The sequence below is a fragment of the Macaca nemestrina genome, unplaced genomic scaffold, assembly GCF_043159975.1.
Source record: "Macaca nemestrina isolate mMacNem1 unplaced genomic scaffold, mMacNem.hap1 Scaffold_64, whole genome shotgun sequence".
Taxonomy (NCBI): domain Eukaryota; kingdom Metazoa; phylum Chordata; class Mammalia; order Primates; family Cercopithecidae; genus Macaca; species Macaca nemestrina.
In genome coordinates, this window is record NW_027257805.1 from 238,947 (window position 1) to 259,646 (window position 20,700).

Sequence of the window (20,700 nt, forward strand, 5' to 3'; positions counted from 1 at the left end):
AGTGAAATAACCAATAGTTTTACCAACCTGCTATATCATAGAATAACAGGATAAAGCAGCCCCATGACATGCAAAAACATGGGGTTCAAAGCTAACCAGTATAAAACACGTTACAAACCCCTAAATATGAAAACGTTTTACACCAAAACAGATATTCCAGAAAAAAACAAGATGTTCAAAAAAGCCCTTTGCAGAAAAGCACTTTCCCCTTTATTTTTCACACAGTTTCCTGAAGCTTGTGTTTGGTGATGACCATGAACCAGAAGTAGCGTCCGCTGCAACTACTGTTACGGCAACACAGAATATTAAGGCAAAAAAAAAAAAAAAAAAAAAAAAAGGCCGGGCGCGGTGGCTCAAGCCTGTAATCCCAGCACTTTGGGAGGCCAAGACGGGCGGATCACGAGGTCAGGAGATCGAGACCATCCTGGCTAACACGGTGAAACCCCATCTCTACTAAAAAATACAAAAAAAAAAAAAAAAAAACTAACCGGGCGAGGTGGCGGGCGCCTGTAGTCCCAGCTACTCGGGAGGCTGAGGTAGGAGAATGGCGTAAACCCAGGAGGCGGAGCTTGCAGTGAGCTGAGATCCGGCCACTGCACCCCAGCCTGGGCGACAGAGCGAGACTCCCTCTCAAAAAAAAAAAAAAAAAAAAGGACACAGCATATTTCCTATTGATGAGAACAGGTAGAGTGTTATAAAATGAGTGTGTCCTAAAGTCAACAATGTTCAAATTCTAGGTCTCCCACAGACACTAGACGGTAACCGCCAAAGCTTATGTACCTGGCAACGTTCAAGGAGACCAAGTTCAGAGCTGTCACAATGCAGCACCATCCTCACGCGATTATCTCAGGCAGGTTTGAGGGCAAGTGCCCCCGTCACAGCGGGAAAGCTGCCCAGCCCAGCACTTCCTGAGATCACAGACCTTCACCTTCCCACGTCTTCAATAGTTCCTTTACACCGGGAACCAGACAACAAAACCTAAAACACTTCCTCAAATCTCAAGACAGTCTTTAGAGCTCTTTTCCTTGCCCCTTCTCTTACTGAAAAAGCCTATTTTGTAAGCAACCTGTAGTGCTTCCCAGAGCTGGGGAGGAAGGAGAGCTGGTGTTGGGTAGACCGAGTTTCAAGCGTGGGGAGACCAGGAAGTTCTGGAGATGGATGGCGGTGATCGTGGCACCACAGTGTGAACACACTTAATGCCACAAAACCATACACTTAAAAATAGAGTGCTGTGTAAGTTTACCACAATCAAAAAACTGAGAAAAGTCATCTATAATTACTGTCTCCAATATCTTCCATCCTGTAAGTTACATTTGCTTTCGGAAATCCTCAGAGCAATCATGAAAAACTAATACCCTGTCGTCTCTGAAACGCAAAGTCGTTCAAGGGCTTTGGTTATAGGAAAGTAGCTGGAAAGCAAAGCGTCCGTTAGGCGCAGCAGCCGTGATAGGACAAACACACGGTAGGAAGGTGGTGGTCATGCTACACACAGATGGGAAGGGTGTGGGGAGCCACAACACCTGATTCTTGGGAGGCACCTGGGCAGGAGCTGAGAATGTACCAAACACGTTCGATCATGCAACATTCACGGACCCCGAGTCCAGCCACCACCGCTGACATCCACTGTGGCTGGGGTGTCCTCCCAGCCTGTGATGGCTCGCTCCTTCGGTTAACTGCCTTGAATCTACTGGTTCCTCTCCTCATGGGCCTCTTTCCTGTCGTCTTCCTGTCATTTTTCTGTCAGCAAACACATTTCTTGTCATTTTCCTGAACTGACATGACATTTCCTGTCATTTTCCTGAACTGACATGACATTTCCCGTCATTTTCCTGAACTGACATGTCATTTCCTGTCATTTTCCTGTCAGCAAGCACATGCGTCCAGCCTGACCTTGCTGATGTGCTCCAGCGGCCCTGGACTCGAGCCGCACTGTTCCATCAGTGTGGCATTCGCGAGTTACCTCCTGGGAAATGCCAGGTGATGGTAACATCAACCAGGAGGCACAGCTGAGAAGCAGAACGCATGGTGCGGTGCCCAGAACGTCACGTCCTTGAACAGACGCTCCGTATCTTCTCCTCTCCTGCCAGAGCTTCGCTGTAGGAAGGTGGCCATTCCTCCAGTGCTTCTACTTCCAACACCGGGGAAAGCAAGCTTCAGAAATGAACGGTGTCAAAGAGGGAGGACCCACCAGCAGGGCTACCGGCAGCCAGACAACCGCAGCCCCAGCATTCCCCAGCCACCATGACTGACAGCCCAGGCTCCAGAAATGCACGGCTTCAACCTTAGGAGTAAAAACCCTCCCAATCCAACTCTTATTTTCAACAATGGGATTGAGGAATGAGGTGTTCTAACCCTGCCTCTCTCGACAGCACAGATCATCAGATCCCAGTTCTTATAGGATTGGGGAGTGGGGTGGGGTGGGGTGGTTCCTAACCCTGCCCGCCTTCATAGAAAAGAACTTGGATATGATGACCTGTGTTAGATTAGCACTTTGCTTCTGCCACATGTAGTCATCCTCAGCACCAGGAAAAGTCAGAATCGTTGAGTGATGACACCACTACCAACACACGCCGTTCTGCGGCTCTGGTAACTGGCTGCACAGATACAACCCGATAGTGGTGAGGTCTAAAGACATCACCAGTCTTCCCAAGGATTGTGTTCCTGAATATTTTGCGTTTGGAATAACGGTCTTCTTTGCCAGGGCTGAGCCATGCTTCCCTCTCGCCTGTCCTCTGCCTTCACCAGCTTCGTGTGCGCTTCCGGACAAGTGTTTGTGCAGGTGCTATCACTTATTTCCACAGCGAGAATATACACAGACACCACACAGAAATGGGCAACCCCGTTAGGAGCTGTGCAGGGAGATCTAACTCATCCCATGTGCCAAATTCCTGTTGCCATGGAAATTAAACTAACTAAACTAACGTTGCTATGATCTCATCTCTTACTGTACCACTAAAGATCATCCAGGTAAGAGGAATGTGCCTCTGCATAGCATTCAGCTCACATTTACATGTCGGTTTTTCCTGAATATGGTTATGTGAGATAGAAATCAGTAAGATGGGGTGTAACATACAGTATAGGATCGTTGTGTCTCCTAGCCTCAAACACTTCAAGATCCTCAGAAAATGAAGTTTAACTCTGGGGACGTGAGTTACATAGTAACTTGTTTTGGATACTATCATATCAACACCAAATAACTTCTTGAATTCCTTTTTAAATTGAAAAGCAATTTACAAAGCACAAAAGCCTCAAAATTAAAGAATACAATTCAGTCTTTTTAGCATATTCTAAAAGCTGCACATCAACCACTAGTATGTAATTCCGGGACTTTTTCACCACAGGCCAAAGAAACCTTGAACCCATTAAGAGTCAGCACCTGGCTTCTTCCTTCTACCAGCCCCTGGCAATCACCAGCCAACTTCCTTTTCTCTGGATTTGCACATTCTGGACACCTGTTGTGAGGAGAATCGTACAGTGCATGACCTTTGGTGTGACCTTCGGTGCTGACGTCTTTCACGTCTAAGGTGAGTGGAATCTCAGTGAGTGACCGGTTGACAGACACCTGGACTGTTTCTACTACTATGAATAATGCTGCTGTGAAGATTCAGGCATGACATACTTTTTGGAAAAATGTTTTCAGTTTTCTTGAGCATATGGCTAGGAGTGAAATTGCTGGGTCGTACGGTGATTTCATGCTTTTCTGAGGAACTGTCGGACTTTTCCAAATCAACTGCACCATTTTACTTCCCCTCCCACTAGCAATATATCAAGATTTCAGTTTTCCCCAATTCACCAACATGTCACTGTCCAATACTGGGGTTTTACCCACCTATCACGGTGTTTGTGAAGTGTTATTTCACGGTGGTTTTGATTTCCATTTCTAAGATGACGAATTCTGCTAAACATCTCATGTGCTTTTTAAGGCATTTATATGTCTTTCTTTGGAGAGTGTCTATTCAAATCCTTTGTCCATTTTTAAATTGGATTTTTATTAAGAGTTTTTGAATATATTCTTGATATCAGGTCCTTATCGTGATAATGTATCCTGTTCTGTGGGTTGTCATTTTACTTTAATAGTATCCTCTGAATTGAACATTTTTAATTTTGATACCGTCTTTTTCCCTTCAGTTGCTTGTTATAGCTCTAGACGTCTCAGCCAAGGAAACATTGCCTAATCCAACCTAACAGTTTCTCCAGGATTCTCCCCTAAAGGTGTTATGAGCTGAACTGTCCCCCTCCCCCAAGATTCCATGTTCAAGTCACAACCCCAGAAACCCAAAATGTCACTGTATTTACATACAGGGCCTTTAACTTGGCAATTTAGGTCCCATAAGATCTTAAAAGTAGGGCCTGATCCAGTATGACTGGTGTTCTTTTAAGAGAATTTAGACACAGTCCTCAGTGCTGCATACACGTAAGAGAAACCTGTGAGGACACAGAGAAGAAGCTGTCTACACAGCATGGGGTGAGGCCCCAGAGAATCCAACCCTGCCCTCACCTTGATCCCAGGCTTCCAGTCTCCAGAAAAAAGGAAATAAGATGCTATTGTCTAAGTCGCACGGTCTGTGGTGTCCGTTATGGTACCCAGCAGACTGACAGAATGGGTCTCAGTCAGCTCCTTACATTGGAACCATGTTGAGCTTTGCGTGTAGGGTGAGGAAGGGTCCAGTCCATCCTTTTCTATGTGGATACCCCAGTTGTCCCAGCACCATTGAGTTGTGAAAGGAAAAAAGTAAAGCAACCCTTGCTGTCCTCTCTCCATCAACAGATTAGAAGACACACTGAAGAATCATGGACAATTTTGTCGGTTTAAGCCAGTGGTTTTCAAACTTTTGGGTCTCAGGAACCCTTTGCACTTTATTAAAGAGCACAAAAAAGCTTTCTCATCAGGCCGGGAGTGGTGGCTGCTCATGCCTGTAATCCCAGCACTTTGGGAGGCAGAGACAGGTGGATCACTTGAGGTCAGGAGTTCAAGACCGGCCTGGCCAACATGGTGAAACACCGTCTCTACTAAAATACAAAAATTAGCCTGGCATGGTGCTGAACACCTGTAGTACCGGCTACTAGGGAGGCTGAGGCAGGAGAATCGCTTGAACTCAGGAGGCAGAGGTTGAAGTGAGCTGAGGTCACACCACCGCACTCCGGCCTGCGTGGCAGAGCAAGACTCCGTCTCAAAAAAAAAAAAAAAAGAACATAATTTAGTTTCTTTTACAAGGATCAAGTCATTACATCTTAACACAGTCTTAAAGAAGAAACCATTTTCCAAAATAAGCAGCAGCGTGGCAACAGTTTGTGCTGCTGTGAAAACACCTAACATCTCTGCACCTCAGACAGCAGGGTTCTCATGCCTGCATCTGCGTTCAGTGGGCTGCAGAGCCATGGCTGAAGTTTATGAAGAAAGTCCGACCCCATACTGATATACAATTAGGAAGCAGTATTTTCATTGTGTTTTCAGATCATTTTAGGTATTCTCTGCTGCCAAATGTAACAAGTGGCACTTCCGTACAGGCTGTCTGCAACACAGTCTGTGCTCTGGTCGACGGGCCTTTCTGCCCCAATTCCTTCTAAGTCGACTGGTCCGTCTTGCACTTGAATGGCTTTTACCAGCACACGATTTTGTAATCACACATTGGTTAGAAAATACTGGTTCAGAGTTATGAGCGGCTTCCACATTTCATTATATGTCCAAAAAAAAAAAAAAAAAAAAAACCCCACATCAGTATCACCACTGGTCACATGAGAAAGTGGTGGACACAAGATTTTTATGTTTTAATATTCGCTGGAAAGCTCAAATGTCTATCATTGGGAAAAATGTAAGGTACTTTCCTTGAGATGAAAGTCATTTTGTTCATTTTTCAGGCCACACCTGCAAATACCTCCATCTGAAGTGGCATCTTTTGTAAGTCATTCTTTATATAAAGGCGGCCGTTAGTGGAAGAAGTGGTTCTGCAGGTTCATAGCTCAGAGGCACCAGTGCTCTCCCAAGATAACCATAAAATCCGCAGAAGACGCACCTGTGCGCACTTCCTGTTTCTCACTCAGAACATTCCAGAAGGAACCCTGAATCCCAATGCCACAGCGGGACTGAAGTTTGCTCTCACCCACACAATAAACCCAGGGAGCTCCCCCAGCCCCCACCCCGAGGCCACAGCCTTGGTCCTCTGTCTGGTCTAGGAGGGCTCCTGCAGCTCCAGCCTAACAGGGAACAGAAGGCACCCACATGTCACAAAGCCCTCCCAAGGCCCAGCGAGCACTTCTGCTTATGTGCCAGCCAAGTGCGTTTGACAATTCTACAGCCAGCTGTACGGCAGGTAGCGAGGTACCCAGCAAATACTCAGGGCTCACGTTACTAAGGAAGGTGCACAGTGAGGTACCCAGCAAGTACTCAAGGCTCACGTTATGGAGGAGGAAACCAGGCAGATAGTGAGGTACCCAGCAGGGTTCACGTTACCCAGGAGGAAAGGAGGGTAGAGACAAGGGGGCTGGAACAGTCTGTCATAAGCTTTAGCATTTACAAGGCTCGCTGAAGATTATCTGATTTGATCGTCACAACAGCTCACAAGATAGGCAGAGGCAAGACTATTTTCACTTCATAAAAAGAGATCCCGAGAACTGATGATGACCACGTGCTCTTCCCACAGGCTCCCAGAAATCCTCCTCAAATCATCTCTCAGTTGTATACATGTGATAATATCTCAGTCACGTCCCCTCTCTGCAGGGGAATTTTACTGCCGCCCTGCTGTTCCTTCGCACCCCTGCCCTCTCCTGCATTTCAGCCATGCCCACCATCCATGGGGAGTCTGCACCACCCCACCCCCGCTGCTGCTGATGGCTTGGGTCACGCTTACCTTTCATTTCCACCTACAGGGACCTGTTCTTCCTTCAAATGCAGCTCAAACTCACTCATTGTGTGAAGCCTTTCTGTCATGTGTAAAATCAGTCTGTGGAACGCTTCATTTAGGAGGTGCTTATGTTGCCTCATTGGCTGTGATCAGGACCAAATTCTGAGCAAACCCGGTGATCCCCTCTCCCCATCTCTGCTCCAGTGCACTTAAAATAAGGATTCCTGGAAGCATCTTTTTAGTCCAATTCATGCATGAGTCTGCCCCACACACTGCAGAAAAGCCCTGGTGGTCAGTGGTCAGGGCTCAAGGCCCCCCAGGTAGGTAAGGAGAGCTTAGTGCCCTCTCTGGAGTTGTCGCTCAGAGACCCACGGCTGGAAGGGAAGAAACTTGCATCCTGTGAAACATCTAGGCCCCGAGACCCACTCAGGAGTGGAAAACGGGGAAGGAGCCTTGAACAGACCCTCGGGAGGGCAGACAGTGGGAGCCACGGAGGCCACCAGGAAAGAGGGAGGCAGGCAGTGAGGCCACAGGTGATGTGGCCGGGAGGGAGGTGTTGTGACCAGAGGTGAGGTGGTGGGCGGATGACACGGCGTGGTGTGGGGAGGAGATGTGGCCAGGGGCAATGTGGCCAGGGAAGGAGATACAGCTGGAAGGAAGTGACAAGGGGGGTCTCCAGGCCCCAGACTCTGTCTGATTTATAGATGACATTTTACTTAAGATGTTATATCTAGCTTTAAAGAAAAGTAGCAATTTCGAACCATTGTGTACATTTAAAGCACGGTACAAATTGAGCACATTTCCCAAACCAAAGAACAGGGCATTGAAGAAAAAATTCATTTAAGATCAGAAATAAAGAGATCCTACAGCTCTTCCAGTCCAATCCCCACCCTAACGTGAATGGGGGCAAAAGGAAGTAGATTCTAGTCAGTCAGCACTAAAGGCAAAACCGATCCACTTTACTTTCTAGACAGAAAACAATCTCATCAAGGAATCCCTACAAACAGTAGCTTTAGTAGTTCCCGAAATGCAAAATTCACCTACAAAGTAAATCATCTGCTAAGTGTGTATAGAGTAATTTTTTTCATTATTGCCTTCCTCATCTGCAGGGGCTTTTTTAGACCTTGTTTCCCCCTAATTGCCTCCAACACCCAGGAAATTTAAACCCCACAAGTAAACTGTGTCTCGATTCATGCCCAGCGTCCTTTGGAGCAGACAGTCCATTGCTCTAAGACGTTCTTGTCACCTAAGCACCGAGTACAGCCTGAGAACGCACAACACGCACTCACACAAACTCAGTCAGTCAACAGGTGAGATACGGCACATGAGGAGGAAGACAAGATAAATGAGCTTCACTGACACCCCAGATCCGACAAGAAATGACACACGCAGCCTGCTCTGGTGCAGGTGACTCCTGGAAAACAGCCAAGGACAGCATTTGGAGAAGCAGCACCGCAGGCCAGGAAGGTCTGGGGGCTTAAGAAGGGAGGGGTGCCCTGACCAGGTACTGGGGGATTCAGAAGGGAGGGGCTCCCCGACCAGGTGGCTGGGGGATTCAGAAGGGAGGGGCTCCCCGACCAGGTGCTGGGGCTTCAGAGGGGATTGGTGCCCCGATCACTTCCTGGGGGCTTCAGAGGCAAGGGGTACCCTGACCACGTGCTGGGACTTCAGACGAGAAGGCACCCCGACCGGGTCCTGGGGGCAGCAGGACAAGCCCAGGGTTCCGTCGTCACTTTTCACTCCCTACTCCCGAATCTCGCCCTGAAGTTGCAGCCAGTCCAGGTATTCATTTACCCATAAAATTAAGTATCTGTGAGTAACACAAGTCACTAATCCACACAGATCTGAGTCTACAGATACCTCCCAGAGACGCCACCATCCCTTCTGGTAGAAGAACAGCCCAGGGGCCCAGGCTGCTAGGAAGGGAGACTGTCTCCAGCCTGACGCTGCAGAGTCCTCAACACAAAGTCTACCTTCTGGAACCATGCCGTCTCCTACAGAGGCAACTAGGGGCATGTAGGGTTTTTTAAAATCTTTTTTTTTTTCTTAAGACAGAGTCTCCCTCTGTCACCCAGGCTGGAGTGCAGTGGCTCGATCTCGGCTTGCTGCAACCTCTGCCTCTCAAGTTCAAGTGATTCTTCTGCCTCGGCCTCCCGAGTAGCTGGAATTACAGGCGCCTGTCACCGCGCCTGACTATTTTATTTATATTTTTAAGTACAGATGGGATTTCACCTTGTTGGCCAGGCTGGTCTTGAACACCTGACCTCACATGATCCACCTGCCTCGACCTCCCAAACTGCTGGGAATACACGCATGAGCCACGGTGCCTGGGCCATATAGCTATTTAAATTTGACTAAAATTAAATAAAATTAGAAGTTCTCATTTACACTTCAAGCATTCAGTTACCCACAGGCGGCCACTGACCAGAGGCTGGTAGAGATGTCACACTCCACACTGCAGAAGGATCTAGGGACGAAATGGCTCTAAGATCATCTCAGAATCTTTATGTTGAAGCTACTGAAGTTTTACTCTGATTATTATAGACATCAGCATTCTCCCACTTAAAAATGTCAGTGCTATTGCAATGATCAGATCTGTGACTTCCCATCAGCTCTTCTCTTCCTGGATAGATAACTGTAGAGCATCTGCACTCTGCCTCCACACTAAGGGGTAGTAGAAGGCTCCGTGTAAAATCAGGGGGAGAAAAAAAAAATGAATCCCTAGTCCGCCTCCCCCCCTACGATTTTGTGAAACTCCTCTTAATATGCAGAATAACTGCCAGAGTTGCAATAAAGAAGCATCCCTTGACCAGGAAGCAGCAGGGAAGCAAGAGGAGGGAGATGCGAACACCCTCCGTTCCCTCTGGGACCCCAGGCCCAGCCAGGACTGAGAAGGGCCGCACAGCCCGGCAGACCCGCACACCTGATGCGAACCATACACACGGCTTCCCTGGGCCTCGGTCCCCTGCTCTGCCCTCACTGGCCACTGTGGCTCTGGGTAGAGGCAGCTCCCTGAGCCCCAACACCCACAGCCAGTCCCCTCCTTGCAGGTCTCAGCTGTGCTCTCACTGCCTCCCTGACGCTTCTCATCATCCACGTACCGTGTCCACTCTACCCCACAGCCCTTGCTACCGCCCACCCCACCACGGAGCCTAGCACACAGCAGGTGCCCAAGACGCCCCAGTGGGCGGGCATGCCAGGGTAGGGCTTGGAGTTCCAAGGGCCTCGTCCCGTATCACACCACAAACGCCACGGAGGCTGTGGAAGGGGTCCAGGTTTCAGCCCTGTACTCAGCTTCTCCTGGCCCCCGAGGCCAAGAACCTAGCAAGGGAGCGCAGCCGGAAGCAGGGTCCCAAAACCCCTTCATGCTCCTCAAGAGGAAGGGGGCTTCGGGGCACAACCCCACGAGCGTCTTCCTCCTGCCAGGCTGCCTGTCACAGCCCCGACACCTTCACAGCAGGGAAACCCACTCCTGTGAGGAGAAAACCACCAAGTACAACAGGAGCCACGTCCCCCGCAGCGTCTGCTGAGCCCAATAGCGACAGCAGCAGCCGGGCCCCCACTCAGCACACACCGACTCCGAACCCGCCACGCACACCACAAGGCCGACCATCTTGAAGCTCAGCTTCCACTCGTCAGGGCCCTCTTCCAGGAGAGCTCGGCATGCCTATCTTCCCTGGGCTCACAGAAAGGAGTGGGACCCAACCCCGAGTGTGCACAAAGTTAAGCTCCCACTAGCTGTGCAGACAACCTCCCTAGCCCTGGACTGAGAAGGGGCCAAGCGCAAACAGTCATATTTTGCCCGCACAGGTACGGAATTCAGTCAGCTCTCTCAATGAAGTCGTGACAGGTCAACTCCAGGCTCCTCAGTGCTCTGGGGTTCACCTCGGGCCACTGCACCTTTGAAACGTGGCTGTGGACTCCTCTAGGGTGCTCACTTTCACGGCCCATTTCATTCAGACACTGCAGGCCCCTACCGTGGTGTCAATACCCAGGACACCCCTGATGGCATCCTCTGAGATGCTGCTGCAGCTGCTGTGATCTGAGAACAGCCATGCACAGGCATCAAAGGGAGGACTTCTCAAGTCTCCTCCAGGGGCAATGACTACAGCTTTGAAAGACGTTGCACTGAATCCTGGGTGAGCCTGGCTTGGTCCGCAATCTAATCCGGGTTGCTGGGGAGACACACTCTGTTGTAATTGACAGAGGCTGTGGGTGGCAGCTCTACCAAGACTGATAATTGCAACTAGTCTGAGATTTACTATCCATACTTTCTATTTGATGTTTAAAGGAAAGCATCGTGAAGTTCCAGTAGCAAGGAATTTTCTACAATCTATCACATTAAGATACAGCAGAAATGTAGCTAAAATGTTCATAGGGTCTATGCAGAGGAAGAGATGGGTCTATTTCAGGAAAAGTGCTTGCTGGCTTTTTAGAAACATAGTGAAATCCCTGACAAGTAAAAGGTTGTTTATACTTTTTTCCTGGAACAGAGGGAAAGTTCTTTCTTATTATTTGAATACATTAACTATATTTAAGTGTTCTGGTAGACTGAGTATTAAATATTCAAAAGGAAGTAATTCTGTTCGGTCTATTTCATTCTTTAAATGTAGCTTTCAAAAACTGACAAATACCTGGCCGGGTGCAGTGGCTCACGCCTGTAATCCCAGCACTTTGGGAGGCTGAGGCTGGTGGATCACGAGGTCAGGAGATTGAGACCATCCTGGCTAACACGGTGAAGCCCTGACTCTACTAAAAACGCAAAAAATTAGCCTGGTGTGTTGGCGGACACCTGTGGTCCCAGCTACTCGAGAGACTGAGGCAGGAGAATGGCGTGAACCTGGGAGGTGGAGCTTGCACTGAGCCGAGATCACACCACTGCACTCCAGCCTGGGCGACAGAGCAAGACTCCATCTCAAAAAAGAAAAAATAAATAAAAAGTGGAAAACACCCCATATCTGCCCTGGCTCCGGCCATCTCCATGGAGTGGACAGAGCTTGAGAAAAGCTCACTGTGGAGGCGTAGAAGGCCAGGCCGGGCCGGGCCTTTGCTCAGCAGATGAGCAAGAGGGTCAGCCACCCTAGTGAAGAAGCCCATGTTTGCTATGTTACTGATGATACCCACATAAATTTCTATTTGCCTCCCACACAGACCTGGGATCTATGTTTGAGCAAGCGACTCATACCAACAGCCCCTCCATGCCATCATTTCCCTGACCTCCCCCAGAAAAGCCAGGCCAGGCAGCGTCCCCACACGGGCACTGGGGCCCAGGAAGATCCTGGTCCTGCCCCTCTTCTCTCTCGTCCCTGCAGCACCCTGGCTTGCTGTGGAAGCCCAGCAGTGCTGGCTGAACCCACGTTCACCTGGGGCATTCAGAAGAAGCCTCTGTGCAGAAATCAACTGGGAAGGAGGGCTGTGTGTGCTGGTGCTGGCAGGTCACTCCAATGGATTTGCAGAACTCCGTTTTCAACACAGGTGCGCCACCAAGTCCCTCAAGCCTTTTGTGAGCCTAGAGCCACAGAGCCATTTGCGGCATTCTCACAATCTCTAACAACCCTGCACAGAGGCCCTGTTTTTCCAAAGGACCATAAAATTTTCCGTGTAGACAAAGTTTGACATAATGAAATAAAGTGAAGTCACCACTTCTATTTTCTATTAATCCATTCATTCAAACAAGTATCTCTTGAGTATGTGCATCGAATACTGTGGAATTAGGATTTAGTCCATGCCTTCAAGAAATATACATCACAGAAGAAAAGGTATAGCTTGTAACTAACAGTGCTGAACAGGCAAGAAATAAACATCATAGAAGGAAAGGTAGAGCTTGTAACTAACGTCATAGAAGGAAAGGTGTAGCTTATAACTAACAGTGGTGAACAGGACAGAATTTCACAGGCTCATCAGGAGCCACTGAGGAGGAAGCCATGATTCACATCCACCTGCAGTAGATAAATGTTTCCCGGATAAAGTAACTTTTCTACAGTGATATCTGCTCCTTATTGTTTAATCCTGCTCGATAGGGTATTAAATTACCACTTTATATGCTGCTTATATAAAATACATCATTGTCAGGGGAGGTTATAAAATAATACTTCACACAAGCTTGGGCTGTGAATGGTGTGAGGCAATGGGACGATGTGTTCCCGTGTTCTCGAGACGCAGAAGGGTCAAGACCCTGCTTCCCTTCTCCTCCCCACCCCCCTGTTCCCAGATGAGGGGTGGAGGCAATGCCGCCGGGCAGTCCTAGAGCTGGCTCCAGGGCCAGGACAGCACGCCCAGACTCTCTGTGCCCCATGTGACAAATACAGACTGTGGGGCAATCACCAATTTACCTGGCAGTGGGGAGAGTCCTTCGTCAAAAGCCTGTGCTTCCAGGAGCCAGGACAAAGCAGGAGCCCCTAGGAAAACTGTTCCAGGTGCTCCTGAAACCTGGGCAGAGTCACAGTCTGGCAGGAAGCACCAGTGATGCAGGTGTGCCCAAGACTGGGAGGATGGCCAGATGCCTGGAGACCAGACCGGCCTGCAGGAGATGACCACCTCTCTCTGGTTCATTAGAGACAGACAGTCTGGGCTTCACTTTTGTATGTGGAGTCTCACAGTACAGAAATGTCACAAAGGGATTAGACTTCGTATACCCCAATTTTTTAAATTAAAAAAACACAATTATTTCAACTAATTCTAAATCCAACAAAGAAAAATAAATAAGTATATAAACGCATACATCCAAAATGTAAACCACAATCTCTTTACCCATAGGAGACCCAAAATTTAGTTTACCTTTTCTTCAGTATTATCACTTTTTTTTTAAGCCATTACTGAGGTGTCTCCTCACCGCCCCATGAGGAGGTTCATGGGCTCTTCAGTGCTGTTTGCTGTTTCATCGTTTTTTAGATTTAAGGGCAGGATCATTTTCCCACACTTGCTTGCTTCCCTGATCACCAATTTTTCACAAGGACATCATTGTGCCTCAGAAAACCTAGTAACTGAACTTCATTAAAAGTGAAAACGATAGGGACATGTTGGCTGCTATGACAGCATCCTCAGTCACCGAATCTCCCTGGGGGACCCGACACACCCCCAATCTCCTTGGAATTCCAGCATGCAGGTATCGCTGTGGTGGACAGGACTGACCTACCCTGGGGGGGCATGAAAGCAAAGAGAAGAGAAAGCAGGTGACTCATTTAGGAAACTTCGGTGATTCTCTCGAGTCACGTTTCTCAAGGTGTCAGGGGAGAGCCACATGCAGGGAACCTCCTTGGCCTGGCAGGTGGCAGACTCCTGGGACCCTCCTCAGACACGTTAATCAGAGAATCTAAAGGCGGGTAGACTCTGAAAAGTATCTGTAAAGGAAGGACTTAGCTCTGCTGTGACCCCACTACACATGGGGTCACGCAGGATGCTGCTTCCGGCGTCCAGTCTCCATTTCACTCTCCTGGGAGGAACACCCGTCAAGTCACAGAGCACGGTCTTCAGCGAACACCTTCCTGCGCGACCTTCACTGTCTCCCAGCCCTGCAGGAGTAGCCGCCGAGTAGGGGAAACAAGTCTTTGCTCCTGACCCGGCCACCTTGACGCTGGGCATAAGACCAGCACTGCTACGTCTCTGGGGAAAGGAGCGGCCCTGGGCAGGAATGCACTTGGCAGCCCCGGGGAGTGGCCAGGTGTGGACGACCAGGCCTCTGCCCGCAGACACGTCAGCACAGCATCCTGGAGCAGAACCTCCAGCCCAGCTGAGCCTACAGATGGCTGCAGCCCTGGACAGCATCTTCACGGTGACCTGGGGGACTGGGCCAGAGCCGCTCAGCAAGGCTGCCCTGAATTTGCAACCTGAAGAAGCTGTACAGTCGTACGTGTACTTTGCCTTAAGCCCCTAGTTTTGTGGTCACTTGTCACACAGCGACAGACAGTGGATGTGCACGGACTCCCAGGCCACGATGGCCTCTGCCGGCCTCACCCGGGCTGTCTCATCTGTTCCCGTGACATCACGTTTCTCAGAGCCAAAGGCTGCCAGGATCCCCTCTTTCCTTCACGACGTCGTTACAAGCTCACGATACAAACTGAAAAAAAACAATCTGTAAAATACAACGTATGACGCAATACAAGGGGAATGCCCAGGCACACACACACGTGAAACAGGCACAAGTGTGAAACAGGCACATGCACAAACAGGTGTACATGCGTGAAACAGGTGCACGCGTGAAGGTGTACACTCGTCAAACAGGTGTACATACACACATGAAAGCACCCGACATGAAGGGCTGTCTTTGGGAGCCTGGTTTTTAGACATCTCCCTCACCCTTTTACATCTGCACGATCACAAACACAGCACACCACACTACTGAGGGGAAGCCCCAGCTTCTCATGGGGGCACATGAGGCTTTTTAATTATGCCACAGGTTGCATCACTACCTTCTAGAACTGCAAGGCCCCCCAGTGCCAGGACTGGGTCAGGTCCACCCTGTGCTCCAAGGACCAGGCCGCCTGCCAGCCCACACGGACCTGCCCCTCGGATGGTGCGGCTGCTTCTAAAACAGAGGCTCAGCCCTACCCAGAGACCTGCAGTACCTGTTATTAAATCAAGACTTGGCTGTGGGTAAACGTGAAGATTTTTATTAAACATGACTCTGGAACATTCAAAGGACCATAACTGAATGCTCCTTTCACAGCCACGGCGTGTCCAGACGCTCATGGAGAAGGCCAGGGCGTGGGAACCCACGGAGCCCCGACAAAGCAGACTCGGAGCTGAGTGGCGCAGTTAGCACTGATTTTGTTTGACACTTGCCTTTTATATTCAGAATAAAATAAAAAACAAGACGCAAAAGTAGCTCACATTCTATTTCAATTCTCTATTTTTGTAGTAACTGGGCCCCTTTCCCTCTGCTTTCCCAGCCAAGCGATAAATAGGCCCAGCTGGGATTTGTCAAAGTCTAGACCTCTGTTGTAGAGTAAGTGAGGAGGGTAGGGAGGGGAGCAGGAGTGGTGAGGAAGATTGGGGGACAGGGAGGGACAGAGGAAAGGAGAGAGAGAGAGAAACCCCCGAGGACTGGAGACAGGAGGGATGCTCCCTGGCAGCCTCAGGTTCCCCATTCCAAGGTAACTGAGTTGGCATCACGCACGCGGTACCGTCATATGACTTGGCTGACACACGCCAGAATGACAACAAAATGCTTGAGGAGAAGACTAAGCACCAGCATCTTCAGATTAAGGTAGTGTCCCGGTTTCACGCTTGCCTTGTATGACATTGTATGAATTGTAAAGATAACGCATTTTCTTACCAGCCACGCTGTTCCCCAAATACTAACTATAACAAAGATCAGACAGCATCTGAGTACTGAGCGTGTGTCAAGCCCGGTGAGGTAGGCATCATTTACTTTGCTAGAGAAAGAAACAGGCTCTGAGAGAAACTTCCTGAGGCCAGGCAGCTGTCTCCAAACCCACCTCGTGCCTCCTGACCCTGAAGGTGGAGGACCCAAGTCATTCACGTCAATAATTTACCTACATGCATGTCAGATTGAGATTCAGCCCCCAGATCTAATCATCTCTATGCAGGAATGTGTCAGGAAGGTATACAATTCTATGAGTTCGACCTGGGGGAACAAAGGCAGGCACCCTCCACACAGATGTAGGGCGGAGGTGGGCGCCCAGCGCAGGAGCATGTCCAGCCCTGCCCAGTCACACAGCCACCCTGCCATGCCAGTGCAGGAGCCGCCACCGCGTCTCGGGGAAGAGCAGCTTCTCCTGCACAGGAATCTACCCCTGAAAGTGTGTTCCTGAGAAGGTGTGGACCAACATCTCAGAAATTAGACACCGTGTAACACGCTTATCTATACAGGCTGCCTATGTCAGGGAATCACCAATAATTCCCATCTCGCCATCAATTATTTCTGGTAAATACTGATTATTCTAAGTTAACTGAGGCAACACAAGAACAATATAATGGAAATGTCAGAGTCAATCAGCTCCACCTGCTGAAGAGCTGGGACTAATGATGAAACCTAAGGAATCCTGGAGAACGCAGCAGGATCCCAGACCCCGCGGACCACCCCAGCCTCCTTCCACAGGAGAGTTAGTCGTGGGGCCAAGGAACGGCTTTCCAAGGAATCTCAGAGGATCTCAAGGTCTTGAAAGTTTAATGGGAATTGAATATTTGCATCTGAGTCACACAAGCACATTAAAAGTAAAATTTCCTCTTTCCACTAGAATTATGAGCTTGCGGCAGCGACACTGGCTGTATCTCATGCTCGTGAGAGGTTTGGGCACAGCCGTGCATCTCTGGTGAATCATTTATAATCATGAAAGAAGTGCTTGGGCCCTCGATCCAGGACCACAGACCCCACCAACTAGGGTCTAAACAGGACAAGCCTCGGCCTGGAGAGGCTGGTGTCCGTTGGGGCTGGGAGGAGCACCAAGGAAACTCAGGGGCAAGCCCCACCCAAGCTCAGCATGTCCTACCCCACGCAGTGGACATCAGCCACAGGGATCTTTTGTTCTTTTTTGTTCAGGAAGGAACATATTAAAAAGCCCGGGGCCCAGGGCCTGGACTCCTCAAAGCTCTCCACAGAGCCGGGTTAATTGGCACCTTCCGTCATGTTAAAATCAACTATATATGGCTGCTGAGGGCATCTCAGAGCAGGTGCAACGCTGAGCTTTCTTGCTGTCTGGGGAAAGCAGGAATTCCAGGCCTCTGCCTTCCTACCTCCCCAAAGGCTCTAGCCCAGATGAGCTCAACTTCTCCCAGGTGAGGAGCACAGAAAAGCTTCCCACATGCCCCTCAGGTCACACACGAGCGGTGCAGACCCTTGCACCTTGGCACGAGCCCTCCCCAGAGGCAGAAGCCCAGCCCTGTGGCCCCGGCCTGGCAGGAGGCAGCTGCTGGGGCCCCTGCTCAGGGTTCAGCACAGCGAGGTCCAGCCACAGCAGGTGAGACATCCACCATCCGGCCATTCATCTTTAACCTAAAACAGACACAGGAATTTGGCAAGGGGTTCCTTCCCCTGACAAACCCATCCTTCCTGTTCTCATCTCTCCCTCCTGCCCCAGTACTGCGCCCAAGGCCACCCAGCACTGCGCCCAAGGCCTGACTCCCAGTTTCACAGGGAATCCAAGACAATTAAGATTTTGAGAAACTGGGAGCTACACAGAAAATGAGTCGGTAAAGCCAGTGTCCACTGATCCTCCCCTCCCCACAGCGGAGAACAGTCCTCGGGATAAAACCCACGGGGCAGGGAAGACGCGATCAAGGTGGGCAGGACAGAGGAGCCACAAAGCAGGTGGTTCGGAGAACAAGGCCACGTGAACACAAAGCTAAAGTGCTCAGCGGCTGGAAGACAAAACACAGGAGACAGAAACACTGACCATTTAAAAAGAAAAGAAAAAAAAAAGCCTCACTCTTAAGAGTCCATCAAGATTTAAGTTCTCAAGTCACAATGTATCAGCACAGACTTCTCATAATGCCTGAAACTTGGCGCAGTAAACACGTGAATCAGTTCTCCCAAGTCCATCGTTTTCTTTGCCGAGCCTCTTGAGTCTCAGGCTGGTTTCAAAGTAAGCCCTTCTCTGTTTGTTGATGACTTAATAATTAACATACTTGAAAACACATTGACTTCCAAATTAATCTGCTAATAAAATATTAATTACTACACTGGCTGTTATCCACAGAAAAAAACACAATCACTTTCTGGTTGTAAAAACATTAGAATTCGAAGCCCCTTTGCCCATCTGAACAGCCCCTGCTTTTGACAAGGGCATTCCAAAGCTAATCTGAAAAACTAGTCCAGGCCATGATCGCTGGGGGGTCGGACTTGCCTCATCACCCCACCTCCCTTCTGGAATTAGACAGAACTTAGACGCTTAGTCTGATGGGAAACATTTACAATCTATTCTCTCCAAAGCTACCTGGAGGATTTCCTCCACATGACAAAGCCTTGGTCTCCACAACCCCTTATCTGACAACTCTCTTAACCAACTGTCAATCAGGAAATTTTCAAATCTACCTATGACCTGGACACCCCTGCTTCCAGTTGTCCCACCTTTCCAGACCAAACCCATGTACATCTTACATTTATTAGATTGATTGTCTTATGTCTCCCTAAAAGCTATAAAACCAGGCTGGGCTCTGACCACCTTGGGAATACGTTCTTAGGATCTCCTGAGGGCAGTATCAAGGGCCATGGTAACTCATTTGGCTCAGAATAAATCTCCAAATGCTTCACAGAGTTTGACTCTTTGCTGACACGGTACCTTTCATGGGTATTCATCTGGGGGACTCACAATCAACCGGAGGCATCAGTTGCCCACTGTGCAGAAGTCTCTGCAGGACTGAGCCTCTGGCACGGGGACTCCAACCCCTGAAGCAGCAGCTGTCTCACGTCGCATGGCCTGATAGACCTGCACCTCCAGGGCTTCTCATTTCAGAGTCTCAGCAACAAATCTACCAAACGTGATCAACATCACAGAATATTCCTCGGGGCTTTTGGCTGTTGTTTCTCCCCAAGTTTACTCTAGAACCAGAATGGCAACACTCGGAACAGGATGGTTCTCAGTCACCGACCCTCCTGGTAAATACACTGTCTCCAAGGCCCTTTCCCGCCAGTCACAGCTTCCTTCATGTCAGGCTCGAAGGCCACCTCCCCAAGAAGGAAATCTCTTCAATCCAGCAACCACAGCTCCTGTTCCCATCTAGAGCTTGTCTGCCAGGAAGGGAAGACTCCTCATTCCAGAGACAGCAGGTGCCACAAACTCAGGGTATTAGCCATTGCGAAGGCAAACACTCATGAAATTAATAGACTTCTTCCTCCTTGGATACTGACGTTTTCTCTTCTGGAGGTCAGCCAAGGCCATCTGCACGAGTCACGAGCGTGATGGCTCCAGCCCCTCCTTCAGTGTCAGGAGTGTGGCTCCACTCTGAGACCCTCCTGCATCAGCTAGGCCATGCACCTGTTCCCACGACTGCTGTCAGCGGACTACAGCGATTCTAAGATAGTCAGCAAGCTGACGTTCCGAAGGAAGCATTTTAAAGAAAAATGTGTAAGTTTTATTGCATGAAATCAGCTACATCTTTTGCTACTCCAGAGGCTTGTTTTGCTTTCCTCAAGGTTCTCTACAATGATCCTGACAGTCAAGGTTCCCAGTTACAGGCAGAGGGTTGGGCAGGCCGCGTCTGATGTGTAACACACACAGAGGATCCACGTCAAAGGATTTTCCCTGTTCACCAACATCATCAGGACAAACTTTAAACAGTAATAATCTGCCTGTCTGGAAAACTGAGCTCACTTGAGGACTAATGCAACAAATGTATTTGACAAAGTTGCAGGTGGACGTTTTAGTGAATGAATCACTATTTCAAGGAGGATAAAGGCTCACTATTCAAAGGCATGTTTTTGTCAAGTTTTCTAATTTCAGCTTCATGCATTTAAATCATGAAGTGAGACTTGTACCTGATACATTACAGAATCTCTACAAAATAGACAAAATTCCAATTCTGTACCTTCACTCTCATTCTTTTCCATATGCGTACAGATGGTCGTAATTTAAGTTGGCATTCCAACAGGATTTCTAAATTAAACTGTCTTCTACTTTAAACACTACGTGTTAAACATTACACATTCCATTGTTCAACATTTATAGCAGGGTCTGTATGGCCCATTTTAAAGATTTCTTCCTCACTAAAAACAAGCGTTTAAACAATAAATGGTTTACTCTAAAATATTCCAGAGACAGAGATACATTTGGAGAGTGGACACACTTAACACAGAAGTACGCAACATCAAACAGGCACAACCAGCAGTGAGGGTGGAAAGGGCGCCATGTGAGTGCCCCTAAAAACGCACACAAGCCTGGCTGCTTAAAAGGAATGAATA